The sequence below is a fragment of the Ranitomeya variabilis genome, chromosome 1 (assembly GCF_051348905.1).
Source record: "Ranitomeya variabilis isolate aRanVar5 chromosome 1, aRanVar5.hap1, whole genome shotgun sequence".
NCBI classification, from domain to species: domain Eukaryota; kingdom Metazoa; phylum Chordata; class Amphibia; order Anura; family Dendrobatidae; genus Ranitomeya; species Ranitomeya variabilis.
The window spans coordinates 532,220,125-532,238,774 of record NC_135232.1 but is presented as its reverse complement, the minus strand read 5'-3'; the positions used below and the strand labels follow the sequence as shown (position 1 = coordinate 532,238,774).

Here is an 18,650-nt window from a genome sequence, read left to right as displayed (position 1 = left end):
TGTCAAACACACTCTAATCACCTAATGACCTTACAAAATAAAACATAACAGTCGGGGTATGCCACAGTTTAGCTAAGCTATGCTAAAGAGCCCCTATTTCATGAAAAACATGAACCCATGACTGTGTAAATAAAACAGAGTGCCCCGACAGCAGAGCTGAAGTACAGCTTAGCTATTATGTGCTCAGCTCTGTAGATCCCCATGAACCACCACTAAAATGTGGAGTTTGTCAATAGTAATGCATATCCATCAAATAGTGGCTCAGTCACTACATCCAAATAAATAAAAATTACCGTACACATGTTGAGATCTGAGACGATTTATCCGTCGACAGAGCTGGGGGGGCTTTTTTATATCCCAAGGTTTTTGTTGCATTTTTGGGGGGAGCTGCGTGACTTAAAAATGGAAATCTGGCATTTTATTTTGTTATCAGCATTCAGCATATGGTTTAACCAGTTTGCCTCTAAGCCTGTTTTCACCTTCCTGACCAGGCCAATTTTTTGAATTCTGACCACTGTCACTTTATGAGGTTATTAGCTCTGGAACACTTTAACGGATCCCACTGATTCGGAGATTATTCTTTCGTGACTTATTGTACTTTATGATAGTGGAAAAAATTTATTTGATGTGACTCGGTGCCGCGATCGGGTGCAGGTGTCAGCTCTCACAGAGCTGACACCCTGTAGCAACGCTTACAATTGGTGTTAGCACCGATCGAGGGCGTTTAACCCCTTAACGTCCAATAACTGATTTATCTAACATTGGAGGCCTCCTATTGTTTGGTGCAGGGTTCGACGATGAGCCCGCACCTTTTCAAGCCCATGACAGCTGATCTGATCACACCAGCGGATGTTAACATGTTAATTGCCGCTGTCAAATTCTGACAGAGGCATTTAATATGAACGTGCAGGAAGCGCGTCATTAACCCTGTCCATGTCACATGACCACAGGTAGCTGATAGGTTGGCATGACAACACAGGGTGTGCAGTGTTGTCATTGCAGTATCGCTGAGTGCGGCCCAGCGTTCGATGCTCCTAGCAAGTGAGCATTTCTGCTACACAGAGCAGGGCTGCAGGCTGCGTTTTTGTGGACGCTGCAACATTGCAATAAAATGCAGTAACACACGATCAAAAGATAGTATCTACACCAAAATGGTATCAATACAAATGTCAGATCAGCGCACAAAATATAAGCCCTCACTTTGCCCCAGATCCCGAAAAATGGAGACGCTACAGATCTCAGAAAATGGCAACTTTTTATTTAAAAGAAAACAAAAGAACCTAGACATGTTTGGTATCTATGAACTTGTAATGATGTGGAGAATCATAATGGCAAGTCAGTTTTAGCATTAACTGAATGAACATGGTAAAAAAAAAAAAATACAAAAAACAATTGTGGAATTGCACTTTTTTTGCAATTTCACTGCATTTTCAATGTTTCCATTTTCAAGTACATGATATATTGCTAAAATCAATGGTGCCATTCAAAAGTACAACTCGTCCCACAAAAACCAAGCCCTCACATGGCCACATTGACAAAAAAAAAATAACTTAAAAAGTTATGGATCTGGGAAGAAGGAGAGCAAAAAATTAAACTGCAAAAACGGAAATACCCCTGGTACTTAAGGGGTTAAACCCTCTGCTGCCGCTGTCAATAGGGATCTTAAGAGCAGGAGCTGACATGCCTCCTCCCTGCTTGTCAGATGCACTGAAGTGCATAAACATTGTATGGAGACATGGGGGAAGGGAAAGGGGGGATCGGCAGGCACCACGGGTCTGCTAGCCAGAACCACATGAACCAGGGATCATCCACCGACTGCCCGCTCTCCCTTTAACGTGGGAATAACGCTACTCTGGCAACACAGGCTGAGGGTAAAACAGTGTGGCAATGTTTTATTGAAAAATTGCGAAATGTTCAAAATTTTGCCAAATATCCGTTTTTCTACACAAATAAATGCAAGATCAAAGAAATGTTACCACTATTATGAAGTACAATATGTCACGAGAAAACAAAGTCAGAATCACCGGAATCCATTGAAGTATTCCAGAGTTATAACCTCATAAAGGGACAGTGGTCAGAATGGTAAAAATTTGCCCGGTCATTAACGTGCAAACCACCCTTGGGGGTTAATGTTGGGGGTTAGGGGTTAATGAGCGGTACCATGTGACCGCTCAGCACTGGAAGGAGCTGCCGGCCTGGGACGATGGAGTAGCAGGGACGTGCCAGGATGGGCTAAGTATGACAGGGGAGGGTGAGCCATGCTATAGTGACCTGTCCCCGTTCCACCGCCGCGCTGTGTCTTCCTCTTCCTCTGGCTGTGACATTCAGGTCAGAGGGCGCGATGACGTGGTTAGTGAGCGCCCTCTGACTGAACAGCCACAGCGAGAGGACCCGGAAGACAGCGGCGCTTAGAGGTGAAACGGGGACAGGTGAATATCGCAAGTGCCGGGGGCTTGGTGCAGCACCGACACCTGCACCTGACCCCCATAGCGCGCCGGTGTCCCCGACTGCCAAAGCCCCAGGCACCTCTCCCCCAGCGATGAGGGGTGAGTATGTCTTTTTTTTTTTATTGCAGCAGAAGCAGCATACGGGGCATATTATGCTATGGAGCATGTTATGGGCCATCAACCTTTATGGAGCATTATATGGGGCATATTATGCTATGGAGCATCTTATGGGGCCCATCAACATTTATGGAGCAGCATATGGGGAATATTATGCTATGGAGCATCTAATGGGGCCATCAACCTTTATGAAGAAGCATATGGGGCATATTATTCTATGGAGCATCTTATGGAGCCCATCAACCTTTAAGGAGCAGCATATGGGGGCATATTATGCTATGGAACATCTTATGTTGCCATCAATCTTTATAGAGCAGCATATGGGGCATACTATGCAATGGAGTATCTTATGGGGCTATCAAGCTTTATGTCGCAGCATGTGGGGCATATTATGCTATGGAGCATCTTATGGGGCCACTAACCTTTATGGAGAAGCATGTGGGGCATATTATGCTATGGAGCATCTTATGGGGCCACTAACCTTTATGGAGCAGCATGGGGCATATTATGCTATGGAGCATCTTATGGGGCCATTATTAACCTTTGTGCAGCATTATATGAGGCATATTTTTGTATGGAGCATCTTATGGGGCCCATCATGAACTTTATGGAGCATCTTATGGGGCCCATCATGAACTTTATGGAACATTATATGGTGCACATTTTGTATGAAGCAACTTACGGGGCTCCTGATTCAATATGGATATTCAAAAAACATTTAACCTACTGATGTCTCAGTGAATTTCATTTTTATTGGTATCTATTTTTATTTTTTTAAATTTACCAGTAGCTGCTGCATTTCCCACCCTAGGCTTATACTCGGGTCAATAAGTTTTCCCAGTTTTTTGTGGCAAAATTAGGGTCTCTGCTTATACTCAGGTCAGATTATACTCGAGTATATACATTACCTATCCGGTATTGCCACGGAGTCTCTTCGGCTGGAGGCCAGGACACGAATCCTCCGTTGGAAATGGCGCATGGGTATAGCGCACTTCAGGCGACATTTTGTAAATTATGCATCCGGGGATGAGGATTGTGGTGCCAGAATATGTCAGGGGAGCAATCCTGCCACTTTCTACTGAATAAACACTGCCGTTCAAAAGTTTAGGGTCACTTAGAAATGTCCTTATTTTTGAAAGAAAAGCATTTTTTTTCCAATGAAGCTAACATTAAATGATTCAGAAATACACTCTATACAGTGTTAATGAGTAAATGACTATTTTAGCTGCAAACGTCTGGTTTGTAATGCAATCTCTTCATAGGTATATAGAAGCCCATTTCCAACAACCATCACTCCAGTGTTTGTGTTTGCTGAGTACGAAGGCTAGTGGATGGTTTGAATACCCTTGGAAACCCTTGTGGAAGTATGTTAGCACAGCTGAAAACAGTTTGGCTTATTAGAGAAGTTATAAACCTGACCTTCCTTTAAGCTAGTTGAGAATCTGGAGCATTACATTTGTTGTTTCCATTAAACTCTCAAAATGGCCAGAAAAAAAGAACTTTCATGTGAAACTCGACAGCCTATTCTTGTTCTTAGAAATAAAGGCTATTCCATGCGAGAAATTGCCAAGAAACTGAAGATTTCCTACAACGGTGTGTACTACTCCCTTCAGAGGAGAGCACAAACAGGCTCTAACCAGAGTAGAAAGGATTGGGAGGCCCGCTGCACAACTGAGCAACAAGACAAGTACATAAGAGTCTGTAGTTTGAAAAATCGAAGCCTCACAGATCCTCAACTGGTAGCTTCATCAAATAGTACACGCAAAACGCCAGTGTCCACGTCTACAGTGAAGCGGTGACTCCGGTATGCTGGTCTTCAGGGCAGAGTGGCTAATAAAAGGAAAAGATTAATATGGGCAAAAGAACACAGACATTGGACAGAGGAAGATTGGAAAAAAGTGTTATGGACAGACGAATCCAAGTTTGAGGTGTTTGGATCACACAGAAGAACATTTGTGAGATGAAGAACAACTGAAAAGATGCTGGAAGAGTGCCTGACGCCATCTGTCATGCATGGTGGAGCCAATGTGATGGTCTGGGGTTGCTTTAATGCTGGTAAACTGGGAGATTTGTACAAGGTAAAAGGGATTTTGAATAAGGAAGGCCATCACTCCATTTTGCAAGCCATGCCATACCCTGAGGACAGGGCTTGATTGGAGCCAATTTCATCCTACAACAGAACAATGACCCAAAGCACACCTCCAAATTATGTAAGAACTATTTAGGGAAGAAGCAGACAGCTGGTATTCTATCTGTAATGGAGTGGCCAGCGCAGTCACCAGATCTCAACCCCATCGAGCTGTTGTGGGAGCAGCTTGACCGTATGGTACGCAAAAAGTGCCCATCAAGCCAAACCAACTTGTGGGAGGGGCTTCTGGATGCATGGGGTGAAATTTCTCCAGATTACCCCATCAAATTTACTTCTAGTATGCCAAAGGTCAGCAAAGCTGTAATTGTTGCATAGGGAGCATTCTTTGACGAAAGCAAAGTGAAAGAGAAAATTATTATTTCAAATAAAAATCTGTTTTTCGAACCTTGTCAATGTCTGGACTAGATTTTCAATTCATTAGGCAGCTCATTTGATTAATGAAAGTATGAGTTTTCATGGAAAACACAAAATTATCTGGGTGTCCCTAAACTTTTGAATGGTAGTGTATATAGAAAATACATCAGCACAGCAAGCCAGTGACTTTTTACTGAACATGACAGAATGGGGGCGCATGATGAGAGCGCCACATGACAGGATGGGGTTACAGGACAAAATGGAGTGCAGGATGGGAGAAGCACATACCAGGATGGGGACAGCACATACCAGTATGGGAGCAGCACATGACAGCATGGGAGTGCAGGATGGGAGCATCACATGACAGGATTTGGGCGCAGGATGGGAGCATCACATGACAGGATTTGGGCGCAGGATGGGAGCACATGACAGGATTTGGGCGCAGGATGGGAGCACATGACAGGAAGGGGGCACAGGATGGGAGCAGCATATGACAGGACGGGGGCGCAAGATGGTAGCACCACATGACAGGATTAGGGTGCAGGATGAAGACCATATACCAATAAAAATGCTCGCCTCCAGGGCATAGAAAGGGTTCAATAGCTTATACTGTATATATACTGTATATATAGCATCGTGATTACTCGCTAATCCCGCCCCCTGCACAGTAGCTCCGCCCCCCACATCACCACACATAATCCTGCCCCCTCCACCCCATTACCACACGTAATCCCGCCCCATTACCACACACAATCCGCACCACATCACCACACACAAAACCGCCCCCCCCACCACATCACCACACATAATCCCGTCCCCACCACATCACCAAACATAATCCCGCCACCCAACACATCACCACAAATAATAACGCCCCCCCACCCCATTACCACACATAATCCAGCCCCCCGACCATATCACCACACATAATCCAGCCACCCCACCAGAGAATCCCGCCCCCCCCACATTACCTCAGATAACCCCGCCCCCCACGACATAACCACACATAATCCCACCCCCCACCCCATTACCACACAATCCCACCCCCCACCCCATTACCACACAATCCCACCCCCCACCCCATTACCACACAATCCCACCCCAACACATCACCACGCCATTGTTATTAACTTAATTTTAAGTTAATTTACCACCTGCATAAGCACTATTGAATGTTATTATTTACTTTAGTTTAATCACCAGCAGCGTTCATTAGATAGCAATGAGCGTGCCGAGCGTTAGCTGGCTGGAAACAACTAATCTATATATATAATTGCCTAAGGGTACTTCCGTCTTTCTGTCCTTCTGTCACGGTTATTCGTTCGCTGATTGGTCTTGGCAGCTGCCTGTCATGGCTGCCGCGACCAATCAGCGACGTGCACAGTCCAGAAAAAAATGGCCGCTCCTCACTCCCCGCACTTACTGCCCGGCGCCCGCAAACACCGCTCACACAGGGTTAATGCCGGCGGTAACGGACCGCGTTATGCCGCGGGTAACGCACTCAGTTACCGCCGCTATTAACCCTGTGTCCCCCCAACTTTGTACTATTGACGCTGCCTATGCGGCATCAATAGTACAAAATGTAATGTTAAAAATAATAAATAAAAAAAAAAACCTGCTATACTCACCCTCTGTAGTCCGCTGAGCCGCTCGCGCCGCCCGCGATCTTCCGTTGCAGCTTGCGGTGGCAAAGATGGTATGGCAGCAGGACCTGCCATGACGTCACGGTCATGTGACCGCGACGTCATCACAAGGCCTGCGCGGCAAGGACCTGACGTGACGTCACGGTCATGTGACCGCTACACGGTCATGTGACCGTGACGTCATCACAGGACCTGCGCTCAGACCAACCCTGGGACCGGAAGCTGCGGTGGACTACAAGGGGCCCTCGGAAAGGTGAGTATATGTTTATTTTTTATTTTTTAACCTGTGACAAACGTGGCAGGGCAATATACTACGTGACTGGCTAATATACTACGTGGCTCTGTGCTCTATACTACTTCGCTGTGCAATATACTACGTGGCGCTGTGCTGTATACTACGTCACTGGGCAATATACTACGTGGCTCTGTGCTGTATACTACGTCACTGAGCAATATACTACGTCACTGGGCAATATACTACGTGACTGGGCAATATACTACGTCGCTGGGCAATATACTACGTAACTGGGCAATATACTACAGCGCTGAGCAATATACTACGTGGCTCGGCAATATACTACGTGACTGGGCAATATACTACGTGGCTGGGCAATATACTACGTGGCTGGGCAATATACTACGTGGCTGGGCAATATACTACGTGGCTGGGCAATATACTACGTGGCTGGGCAATATACTACGTAACTGGGCAATATACTACGTCGCTGGGCAATATACTACGTAACTGGGCAATATACTACAGCGCTGAGCAATATACTACGTCGCTGACCAATATACTACGTCGCTGGGCAATATACTAAATACTACGTGGCTGGGCAATATACTACGTGACTGGGCAATATACTACGTGGACATGCATATTCTAGAATACCCGATGCGTTACGGGTTGGACCCCCTTTTGCCTTCAGAACTGCCTCAATTCTTCGTGGCATAGATTCAACAAGGTGCTGGAAGCATTCCTCAGAGATTTTGGTCCATATTGACATGATGGCATCACACAGTTGCCGCAGATTTGTCGGCTGCACATCCCAAAGATGCTCCATACAAGGCAGGATGGATCCATGCTTTCATGTTGTTTACGCCAAATTCTGACCCTACCATCCGAATGTCGCAGCAGAAATCGAGACTCATCAGACCAAGCAACATTATTCCAATCTTCTACTGTCCAATTTCGATGAGCTTGTACAAATTGTAGCCTCAGTTTCCTGTTCTTAGCTGAAAGGAGTGGTACCCGGTGTGGTCTGCTGCTGTAGCCCATCTGCCTCAAAGTTCGACGCACTGTGCGTTCAGAGATGCTCTTAGGCCTACCTTGGTTTTAACGGGTGGCGATTTGAGTCACTGTTGCCTTTCTATCAGCTCGAACCAGTCTGCCCATTCTCCTCTGACCTCTGGCATCAACAAGGCATTTCCGCCCACAGAACTGCCGCTCACTGGATTTTTTTTCTTTTTCGGACCATTCTCTGTAAACCCTAGAGATGGTTGTGCATGAAAATCCCAGTAGATCAGCAGTTTCTGAAATACTCAGACCAGCCCTTCTGGCACCAACAACCATGCCACGTTCAAAGGCACTCAAATCACCTTTCTTCCCCATACTGATGCTCGGTTTGAACTGCAGGAGATTGTCTTGACCATGTCTACATGCCTAAATGCACTGAGTTGCCGCCATGTGATTGGCTGATTAGAAATTAAGTGTTAACAAGAAGTTGGACAGGTGTACCTAATAAAGTGGCCGGTGAGTGTGTATGTATGTATATATATATATATATATATATATATATATATATATATATATATATATATATATATATATAGTAAAAAATTGGAACAGCACACACATAAAAGTACTATGGCTGCAGGGTCTCTCAGCTAGGAGTCCCCTCCGTGCAAAAGGATATTGATTCAGAAAAAAGATGCAGCACTCCAGTATTTTCAAAAATACAAAATGTACTTTAATAGCCCTGGTGGCGTGGTGACGTTTCGGCTACAATGAACCTTTCTCAAGCAATAATGAGGGTGCACATACAAATATTTAAAGAGGTGGTGCAATTAGACATGATTAACATATCAAGTGTAAAAAGTGTAAAAATATATATCAAACACATTTAATTTTAGTGATATCCTTTAAACATGATTTTTAAAGTGACAGTGCTTTATTTAAATATATAACACATGATGTAATTATAGCAATTAACCCCTTTCTGACATTAGACGTACCATCCCGTCGAGGTGGGCCCTTATGACCACTGACGGGATAGTACGTCTAACGCGATCAGCTGCGCTCACGGAGGGAGCACGGCCGAGTGTCAGCTGACTATCACAGCTGACATCTGGCACTATGTGCCAGGAGCTGTCAGTGACCGCTCCTGGCACATTAACCCCCGGAACACTGCGATCAAACATGATCGCAGCATCGCGCAGGGAGGGGGCTCCCTGCGTGCTTTCTTGAGACCCTCGGAGCAAAGCGATCACGTCTCCTCCGTCCTCCTCCCAGAAGGCCCCGGATCCAAGATGACTGCGGGGCTCCTTCTGGGTCCTGCAGGGAGGTGGCATGCAAGCGCCTGCTCAGAGCAGGCGCCAGCAAGCCTCCTGCAGTGCCTGTCAGATCGCCGATCTGACACAGTGCATTGTAAAGTGTCAGATCATCATTACCATGATGTCCCACACTGAAACAAAGTAAAACAAAAGTACACATATTTAGTATCGTCGCGTCTGTAACAACGCGACCTATAAGGCTGTGTGCACACGTTGCAGATTTTTCGTGGTTTTTTTCACTATAAAACGCAAAAAAACCTGCATACATTATGCATCCCATCATTTAGAATGCATTCTGCAATTTCTGTGCACATGATGCGTTTTTTTCCGCGAAAAAAACGCACCGCCGTAAAAAACGCAGCATGTTCATTAATTTTGCAGATTTTTTTCGGATTTCCCACCATATTATTTCATTATGATCCACCGGAAAAATCCGCAAAAAAAGCAGCAAAAACTCGGTAAAAACGAGGTAAAAACGCAAGAAAAACGCATGCGGATTTCTTGCAGAAAATGTCCTGTTTTGCTCAGGAAATTTCTTCAAGAAATCCTGAACATGTGCACATAGCCTAAAACTGTCCCACTAGTTAACCCTTTCAGTGAACACCGTAAAAAAAAACTAGGCAAAAAACAATGCTTTATCATCATACCGCCGAACAAAAAGTGGAATAACACGCGATAAAAAAAGACGGATATAAATAAACATTGTACCACCGAAAACTTCATCTTGGCCTGCAAAAAAACGAGCCGCCATACAGCGTCATCAGCGAAGAAATAAAAAAAGTTATAGCTCTCAGAATAAAGCGATGCAAAAAATACCGTATATACTCGAGTATAAGCCGACCCCCCTAATTTTGCCACAAAAAAAACTGGGAAAACTTAATGACTCGAGTATAAGCCTAGGGTGGAAAATGCAGCAGCTACCAGTAAATGTAAAAATACAAATAGATACAAATGAAAGTAAAATTAATTGAGACATCAGTAGGTTAAGTGTTTTTGAATATCCATATTGAATCAGGAGCCCCATATAATGCTCTATAAAGTTTATGATGGGCCCCATAAGATGCTCCATATTAAAATATGCCCCATATAATGCTGCACAAATGCGGATTATGGCCCCATAAGATGCTCCATACAGACATTTGCCCCATATAATGCTGAACAAACGTTGATTATGGCCCCATAAGATGCTCTATAAAAGATATTTGCCCCATATAATGCTCCACAAACGCTGATAATGGCCCCTTAAGATGCTCTATAAAGATATTTGCCCCATATAAAGCTGCACAAACATTGATTATGTCCTAAAAGATGCTCCATGTAGACATTTACCCCATATAAAGCTGCACAAACATTGATTATGCCCCATAAGATGCTCCATGTAGACATTTGCCCCATATAAAGTTGCACAAACATTGATTATGCCCCATAAGATGATCCATGTACACATTTGCCCCATATAAAGCTGCACAAACATTGATTATGCCCCAAAAGATGCTCCATGTAGACATTTGCCCTATATAAAGCTGCACAAACATTGATTATGCCCCATAAGATGCTCCATGTAGACATTTGCCCCATATGCTGTGATTGAAAAAAAAAAAAAAATCAGGCCCCCGGCACTTGCTATATTCACCTGCTCCCCGTTCCACCGCCACCGGCCACCGCTGCGTCTTCCCCGTCCTCTGCACTGACTGTTCTGGCAGAGGGCGGTGCGCACACAAATCGCGTCATCGCGCCCTCTGACCTGAAAGAGGACGGGGTTAGACGCAGTGGCGGCCGGCGCTGGAACGGGAAGCAGGTCAATATCGCGCACTGCATTATACTCACCTGCTCCTGGATCGGTCCCTGGTTCCCCGGCAGCTTCTTCCTGTATTGAGCGGTCACATGGTACCGCTCATTACAGTAATTAATATGCAGCTCCACCCCTATGGGACCATGTGACCGCTCAACACAGGAAGAAGCTGCCGGCGCCGGGAAACCAGGGACTGCGCCAGGAGCAGGTGAGTATGATTACACAGCTGCTGCCCCACCTCCCCTGCCGACCCCTAGGTATGACTCGAGTATAAGCCGAGAGGGGCAATTTCAGCCTAAAAAATGGGCTGAAATTCTTGGCTTATACCAAGAATTATATTATATAATATAATACTTATATAATATATACTTATAAGTATATACGGTAATTATTTTTCCATAAAATAGTTTTTATTGTATAAAAGCGCCAAAATATAAAAAAAATGATATAAATGAGGTATTGCTGTAATCGTACTGACTAGAATAAAAATGCTTTATCTATTTTACCAAACGCGGAACGGTAAAAACGCCCCCCCCAAAAGAAATTCACTTATTGCTGGTTTTTGTTCATTCAGCCTAACAAAAATCGGAATAAAAAGCGATCAAAAAATGTCATGTGCCCGAAATTGATAACAATAAAAACGTCAACTCGTCCCACAAAAAACAAGACCTCACATGACTCTGTGGACCAAAATATGGAAAAATTATAGCTCTCAGAATGTGATAACGCAAAAAATATTTTTTGCAATAAAAAGCATCTTTTAGTGTGTGACAGCTGTCAAACATAAAAACTTGCTATAAATAGTAAATCAAACCCCCCATTATCACCGCCTTAGGCTACTTTCACACTAGCGTTAACTGCAATACGTCGCAAATCCGTTTTTTGCCGAAAAAACGGATGCGTCAAAAAAAGTGAAAAATGTATGCAACGCATACAGCATTTCGACGGATCCGTCGCAAATCCGCTAAACGTTTCCGTCGAAAATACTGGATGCGTTGCATACGTTGCATCCGTTTTTACCATCCGTTGCATCCGTTTTTAAAATGGGAGGCTCCCAAATTTGATTGGCTACTGGAAAATATGGAAATCTATATAGTTACTGTTTTTACAGCCCATCTTTGAGGGTTTTAGTTTTGTGGCAGCGATGGAAGGTGTTCTTGGGAGGATTGCTAGTTTGGTTACCGACATTATCTTTGAGACGAATCGCCTGGATATCATAGTGCGGGAGAAGGAGGCGGCAGCGGAAAGACGGAGGATGCTTCTGCAGCAACGGAGACGGAGACGACTGTGGATTCATCCGATTAATGAACTACGGATGATGATAAAGGGATCCAAACCCTAACCCTACCCCTAACCTCACACCTAACCGTTTAATGAACATTTTCTGACAGTCATAGTGCCACGTATTTCAGTGCCACGTATTTCAGTGCCACGTATTTAAGTGCCACGTATATAAGTGCCACGTATATAAGTGCCACGTATTTAAGTGCCACGTATATAAGTGCCACGTATATAAGTGCCACGTATTTAAGTGCCACGTATATAAGTGCCACGTATTTAAGTGCCACGTATTTAAGTGCCACGTATTTAAGTGCCACGTATTTAAGTGCCACGTATTTAAGTGCCACGTATATAAGTGCCACGTATTTAAGTGCCACGTATTTAAGTGCCACGTATTTAAGTGCCACGTATTTAAGTGCCACGTATTTAAGTGCCACGTATTTAAGTGCCACGTACTTAAATACGTGGTACTTAAATACGTGGCACTTATATACGTGGTACTTAAATACGTGGCACTTATATACGTGGCACTTATATACGTGGCACTTATATACGTGGCACTTATATACGTGGCACTTATATACGTGGCACTTATATACGTGGCACTTATATACGTGGCACTTATATACGTGGCACTTATATACGTGGCACTTATATACGTGGCACTTATATACGTGGCACTTATATACGTGGCACTTATATACGTGGCACTTATATACGTGGCACTTATATACGTGGCACTTATATACGTGGCACTTATATACGTGGCACTTATATACGTGGCACTTATATACGTGGCACTTATATACGTGGCACTTATATACGTGGCACTTATATACGTGGCACTTATATACGTGGCACTTATATACGTGGCACTTATATACGTGGCACTTATATACGTGGCACTTATATACGTGGCACTTATATACGTGGCACTTATATACGTGGCACTTATATACGTGGCACTTATATACGTGGCACTTATATACGTGGCACTTATATACGTGGCACTTATATACGTGGCACTTATATACGTGGCACTTATATACGTGGCACTTATATACGTGGCACTTATATACGTGGCACTTATATACGTGGCACTTATATACGTGGCACTTATATACGTGGCACTTATATACGTGGCACTTATATACGTGGCACTTATATACGTGGCACTTATATACGTGGCACTTATATACGTGGCACTTATATACGTGGCACTTATATACGTGGCACTTATATACGTGGCACTTATATACGTGGCACTTATATACGTGGCACTTATATACGTGGCACTTATATACGTGGCACTTATATACGTGGCACTTATATACGTGGCACTTATATACGTGGCACTTATATACGTGGCACTTATATACGTGGCACTTATATACGTGGCACTTATATACGTGGCACTTATATACGTGGCACTTATATACGTGGCACTTATATACGTGGCACTTATATACGTGGCACTTATATACGTGGCACTTATATACGTGGCACTTATATACGTGGCACTTATATACGTGGCACTTATATACGTGGCACTTATATACGTGGCACTTATATACGTGGCACTTATATACGTGGCACTTATATACGTGGCACTTATATACGTGGCACTTATATACGTGGCACTTATATACGTGGCACTTATATACGTGGCACTTATATACGTGGCACTTATATACGTGGCACTTATATACGTGGCACTTATATACGTGGCACTTATATACGTGGCACTTAAATACGTGGCACTTAAATACGTGGCACTTAAATACGTGGCACTTAAATACGTGGCACTTAAATACGTGGCACTTATATACGTGGCACTTATATAAGTGCCACGTATATAAGTGCCACGTATATACGTGGCCATACATGTGGGGTTGAAGGCCCAGGCCAGGTTTATATAGATTTGGGGGTGTCTGGCCAATTGGCAACAAAATCCAGCTTCTGAGCATGCTCAGTGTAAAAAAACGTATTGCAGCGCTGCATTGCGTCGTACGACGTGTCCCGACGCATCCGTCGCTCATAGGCTTCCATTGTAGCCAACGACGCATGCCGCAGGATGCGTCGCGACACGTTTTTTAGGCGGAGACAAAAAACACTACAAGCAACGTTTTTTGCCGACGACGTATTGCCAAATTTCGACGCATCCGTCGTAAAACGTACACGACGTATGTCAATCCGTCGCAATACGTCGCCAATACAAGTCTATGGGGAAAAAACGCATCCAGCAAAAACTTTTGCTGGATGCGTTTTTTCAAAAAAAAGACGTTTTGAGACGTAATGCAGTTAACGCTAGTGTGAAAGTAGCCTAAGTTAGGGAAAAATAATAAAATAAAAAAATGTATCTATTTCCATTTTCCCATTAAGGTTGGGGCTAAAGTTAGGGTTGGGGTTAGGATTACGTTTAGTTGGATTAGGGGTGTGTCAGGGTTAGGGGTGTGGTTAGGGTTGGGATTAGGGGTGTGTTGGGGTTAGGGGCGTGTTGGGGCTAGGGGTGTGGTTAGGGTTGGGAATAGGTTTAGGAGTGTGTTGGGGAAAGGGTTGGAGTTAGAATTGGGAGGTTTCCACTGTTTAGGCACACCAGGGGCTCTGCAAACGCTACATGACGTCCGATCTCAATCCATACAATTCTGCATTGAAAAAAAAAGTAAAACGGTGCTCCTTCCCTTCAGAGCTCTGCCGTGCGCCCAAACAGTGTTTTACCCCCACATATGGGGTATCCGCGTACTCAGGATAAATTGGACAATAACTCTTGGGGTCCAATTTCTCCTGTTACCCATGGGAAAATACAAAACTGGGGGCTAAAAAAAATCATTTTTTGTGGAAAAAATAGAATTATTCTTACCGTTAATTCGGTTTCTAGGAACCTTCCACGACGGCATATGGAGGTTGTCTCTTTGCCCTAATGGGGAACAGGAAACAGAGAGGTTAAAAGGACCTCCCACCTCCCACTTGCCAGTGACTTACAACTGAGACCATAGCACCGGTTTACCTTCTGAATCCCAGAATTAATCCAGGAATATATAGAGGGCGGGAATTAGCGCCGTCGTGGAAGGTTCCTAGAAACCGAATTAACGGTAAGAATAATTCTATTTTCTCTAGTCACCTTCCACGACGGCATATGGAGGAATACCAACTAATTTGATACTAGGGAGGGACAACGGCCTGAAGAACCTTGCGGCCGAAGACCAAATCCTTATTGGATAACACATCCAACCTATAATGTTTGGAGAAGGTGTGAAGTGAGGACCACGTAGCTGCCCTGCAGATCTGCTCCGGAGATGCGCCTGCTCTTTCTGCCCAGGAAACTGACGTAGATCTGGTTGAGTGGGCCTTGATCCCTACCGGAGGTATTTTATTTTGAGCAAGGTAGGATTCTGTTATGGCTTTTTTAATCCATGTAGCAATGGTATTTTTGGCTACCTTTTTCCCCTTATTTTGTCCCGAGGAATGGACAAAAAGGTTATGATCAATTCTAAGATCTCGAGTTTGATCCAGGTAATGAAGCAGGATACGACGAACGTCCAGAGTGTTAAATTTCCTTTCCTCTGAGTTTGCAGGTTTGTTGCAAAAGGTAGGTAGAACGATTTCTTGAGAACGATGAAATTCAGAGACCACTTTAGGAAGGAAAGAGGGATCCAGACGGAGTACTATTGAGTCATCTCTAACCAGTAAATAAGGTTCTCTTATTGATAAGGCCTGTAATTCACCCACTCTTCTGGCTGAAGTTATAGCCCCAAAAAAACAGTTTTGTAAGCAAGATTTTGTGGGGAACAGGAAGACAGAGGTTCAAAGGGTGGACCCGTAAGACCTTGAAGTACAATGTTAAGATCCCATGGAGGAACTATGATTTGTTGCCTAGGGTTTATTCTGATTGCTGAGGTAATGAATCTTTTGATCCAGCGATGGCCTGCTAGATCTTGATCGAACATAGAATTGAGCGCAGAAATCTGGACCTTCAGAGTACTGGGTTTCAGGCCCATTTCCAAGCCTTTCTGTAAGAAATCTAATATCTTAGGTATATCCGGCCTGAGAGGGTCTGGAAGAATAGGTAGGCAAAAAGATGAAAACTTTTTCCAAATTTTATTGTAAATGGCGTTTGTTACTGGCTTCCTGGATTTTTGTAAGGTGGCTATGACAGGGATTGATAGCCCTTTTGCTCTCAAAACCTGGGCTTCAGAAACTACGCCGCTAAATTCCATTTCTGAGGGTCTGAGTGGAGAACTGGCCCCTGAGAGAGGAGATTGTCTTTTATTGGTAACATAACCGGCCCGTCCACTTGTAGTTGGATGATCAAGTTGAACCAACTTCTTTTGGGCCAAAAAGGAGCAATCAGAATAGTTGGAGTCCCTTCCATCCGAATTTTCCTCAGCACCTTTGCAAGGATTGGGATTGGTGGGAATGCGTAGGCCAGATGAAAGTGCCAATCTTGAACAAGAGCATCCACTGCTCTGGGATTGCCTGTTGGGTTCAGGGAAAAAAATGTTTCGACTTTTGCATTTTGATGGGAGGCAAAGAGGTCGACATCCGGGAGACCCCACCTGCTTACTAAAAGATTGAACGTTTGAGGATCCAGACTCCATTCGCCCGGGTGGATATCTCGCCGGCTCAGATAATCTGCCTGAATATTGGCAGTACCTTTCAGGTGAGTTGCCGTCAGGGACAGCAAGTGATTTTCGGCCCAAGCAAAGATTCGGGCAGAGACCTTCTTTAGGCTGGCGAATTTTGTGCTGCCCTGGTGTTTGATATGAGCCACCGTAGTCATGTTGTCTGAGTGTATCAGAACATGTTGGCCAAAAATCTGACGATCTGCTGCTAAGAGGGCTTCTTCCACTGCTTTGAGTTCCCGGAAATTCGAAGATCTCCCTCTGATCGTCTGGTCCCAGAGACCCTGATAGGGAACATGATTTATCATGGCTCCCCAGCCCCTTTCTGGCATCTGTCTTGATTGTAGTTATTGGGGACTGAACCCAACTCACACCTCTGAGAAGATTTTTTGATCTCATCCACCATGTTAAGGATGCTTTCACCCGACCTGGTGTGCGAATCCTTTTGGTCAGTGAGCTGGGACGACCATCCCAATTGTCTAAGACATGGGTTTGAAGAATTCTTGAGTGGGCTTGAGCCCAAGCCACCGACTGAATGCAGGCTGTCATGGAGCCTAACAGCGACATTCCGTCTCGGAGTGTAGGAGATCTCATCTCCTTGTATTTCCTGATCTTTACTACTAATGGTAGTCTGTGATCGTCTGGAAGAAAGGACATTTGTTTTACCGAGTCCAGAACCACTCCTAAAAACTTTCTGGTTTTTGAGGGTTGAAGCTGAGATTTCTTCATATTCGGAATCCAACCCAGAGATTTCAGTATCTCTAATGTTGCTGACACATGGGACATCAGGGTTGCCTCGGTGGGAGCTACTATCAGCAGATCGTCCAAATAGGGCACTATACAAACCCCTTGTCTCCGGATAAAGGACACTGCCTCTGCCATCACTTTGGAGAACACCCTCGGGGCTGATGAAATGCCGAATGGGAGGACTCCAAACTGATAGTGCTCCACCTGGTGATTTCCCTGTATCGCAAACCTGAGATATTTTCTGTGTCTCGGGTGGATAGGAATGTGGAAATACGCATCCTTTAGATCGATAGTTGCCAAAAAGGAGTGTTGATTTATTAAAGGGATGGCTGATTTTACAGACTCCATCTTGAATCTTTGATATTTCACGGACTGATTCAGGCCCTTTAAATTTATAATAATCCGAACTTCCCCCGATGGTTTGGGTACCAGGAATAATCGGGAATAATGTCCCAGACCTTGTTCTGACTGTGGAACCGGGGAAATCACGTTTGATTTCAGAAGATCTCTGAGACCCAACGTTAACAAATTGTGATGTCTTGCCGGAAGGGAAGTAATTTTTAGACCCTGAGGGAAGGGAGAAATTAACTCGATCAAAAGGCCCTGCTTGATTACATTGAGGACCCAGTGGGAACTGGTGATGTTTTCCCACTGATCCACATATTTTGAGAGTCTTCCCCCCACCGGGTCGGAGTCATTGTTTATCTTGTTGGGATGACTGCTGCTGCTGTTGTTGAGGGACAAAAATATTTTTCCCTCTCCCTTTTGCATAGCTCCACCTGCCGGTCTTGCCTTTACCCCTCGGTTGAGAGGACTGCGACATTGGGGCACGAAAAAAACGTTTTTTCGGTTGCTTTTGCTCCGGGAGCGCCTTTTTCTTGTCAGTCGCTTTGTCAAGAATGTCGTCTAATGCTGGGCCAAACACAGTCTCCTTTAAAGGGAATG

The 18,650-nt window shown here is 44.4% G+C and overlaps 2 protein-coding genes across 7 annotated transcripts in view; one reads left to right on the top strand and one right to left on the bottom strand.

Moving 5' to 3' along the window:
- LOC143796732 (uncharacterized) overlaps positions 1 to 18,650 on the top strand; it is a 612,535-nt gene that overhangs the window by 390,154 nt on the left and 203,731 nt on the right. The window lies entirely within an intron of this gene.
- The window catches only part of LONP1 (lon peptidase 1, mitochondrial), a 701,187-nt gene that overhangs the window by 607,760 nt on the left and 74,777 nt on the right, over positions 1 to 18,650 (bottom strand). The gene's annotated exons all lie outside the window — the stretch shown is intronic.